Source organism: Theobroma cacao, chromosome 9 (genome assembly GCF_000208745.1).
Source record: "Theobroma cacao cultivar B97-61/B2 chromosome 9, Criollo_cocoa_genome_V2, whole genome shotgun sequence".
In the NCBI taxonomy this organism is placed as follows: domain Eukaryota; kingdom Viridiplantae; phylum Streptophyta; class Magnoliopsida; order Malvales; family Malvaceae; genus Theobroma; species Theobroma cacao.
The window spans coordinates 16,659,306-16,661,219 of record NC_030858.1 but is presented as its reverse complement, the minus strand read 5'-3'; the positions used below and the strand labels follow the sequence as shown (position 1 = coordinate 16,661,219).

The following is a 1,914-nucleotide window of genomic DNA, read 5'->3' as shown; positions in this document are numbered from 1 at the left end:
GCCCTGTGGGAACTTCTAGCATAAAAAAATACTTAATATATTGAAGTAAGTTAATATAAAAAAGAGATACAATATTCAGATGTCGTATTAAGGGATATCATAATCTTAGGTCTGGTAGTTAATTGAGTTTTTTTTTAAACAAATTTGCTTATGAATTTTAAATTGGTTTTAATGTTAATTTGTTAGATTTAATTTTGTTTTTTAATAATTTAAATTTAGTTGTTTGAATAAGATTAAGGTATTTTAATTTGCCAAATATCAAATCAATATGCATACTTAGGCCATCAAAACGTGTAAACAAGTGAATTAAGTGAGATGGACTTGCATTCTAATTAAACTTGATTTTATATAGAGGGCAAAGGTATATGCTAAAAGCTACATGTCACGACCCGGAGCTCTCATCGGGCTCATGACAACAGCCGCGACGTCCCGATAAGCACTCATTACCCCAAATGCTGATCAAAACCCCGCAAGGATTAGCATCAGCTTCCGCATCTCCCCGGTGAGCGACAGTTATTAAATCTCGCATTTCAAGAAATCATAAGTCGTTTCCAAATCAAAACAATAAAATATTATTTTTTGGCTCACAGGGGCATTTTCATCATTTTTCTTCAAAATGCCGAAACTCGCCAAAAGCATAGTGTAAAAGCTAAATATGTTCATACATACTTTAAATCAGATAACTGAAGTATAAAATTGCTTTTACAATGACATGTGAGCCCATAACTAACCAATAAGGTGCAAGTCTGTGAACTTACAATTTTGTCTATGCAAGGCTAAATGAAGTCCTTGATGCAATCGGCTATCTACCGACTATCCCGAGTCTGAAATGTGGGGAAATGAGGGTGGTGAGATTATAAAATCCCAGTGAGTAAACAAACACCATCTAAACTATCTAAAGGCGAGTAAATGGAGACGAATTAAAATAAGTCATCATATTGTAATTTCATTACCTTTCAACTCATTTCAACTAAATAAAATCAATCCATATAAATCGAGTAATCAACTTGGCTTATGAATTTCTTAAAACTTTGGCTCGTGCCAAAACTCATACTCGATGATACCTTGCGTAGGGCATCCAACCAAGTCTGCCAAGGCTGTTAAAAATTCATATTTCTCATAAAACATATTTTACACTGAACATCATAGTCATTCCTTAACGTTGGCTGAGTCTCACTCTCACGTGGTGGTTAACGTGAAGTGCACTCAAAAAGCCCACCTCGGGAGATACCCTACGCGCTTCTATGACCGAGGTGAGAATATAAAGGAGTTTACCGTGCCCCTCTAATAGGCTAGTCCACGAAACCCCCCACCATTGCAGTAGCTAATCTTTAATCCACCAATTGATCAAATCTCAATGGCATATTATGGCAATTACATTACTAACCAATTTATCAAGGTAAAACAATCAGTTCATATTTTTCAACACAAGTATAAATTCAGCCAATAATGCCAATTTATCACAAGCCATTTAATTTAAAACCATAAATTTACAACACAAGCAGGCAGTCTCCAATTACTCAATTTTCAAAACCAGTATTCAATTTTTCATAAAATTTATAAAATCATTTTATAAAATCACAATTTCTCCTAAAACATAGCAATTTACCATTTAAACCCATTTTTCATAAAATCACACAATTGTGTAAAACTACTCTAGATAATTAAGACGATAATAAGTTCACTCACAAGTTTCAAAAGTTCAGATTTCGGGTGTACTCAGCTTAGTGATCCCCAAGCGTAATTTCCTTGCCTTTGTCGAAGGGCACACCACCTTGACACAGTATAAAATCAAGGAATTTACTACGTTGCCCTTAAATTGAAATAACTAATTTAGATCACTAATGCATGGTATGAAATGCAAAAGGTCTAAATTTTGCCTAAACACCGTATTGACCTATTTCGGTCTTTTAC

At 34.2% G+C, this 1,914-nt stretch overlaps 1 long non-coding RNA gene across 1 annotated transcript in view; it reads right to left on the bottom strand.

Annotated features, from left to right (window-relative positions):
- Positions 672–1,914, bottom strand: part of LOC108663356 — a 1,777-nt gene continuing 534 nt past the window's right edge. The window contains exons 2-3 of the long non-coding RNA XR_001929327.1: positions 1,690–1,774; positions 672–824 (exon numbers count right to left, since the gene is read on the bottom strand). This is a non-coding gene — a long non-coding RNA (uncharacterized LOC108663356). The remainder of the gene's footprint in view (positions 825–1,689; positions 1,775–1,914) is intronic.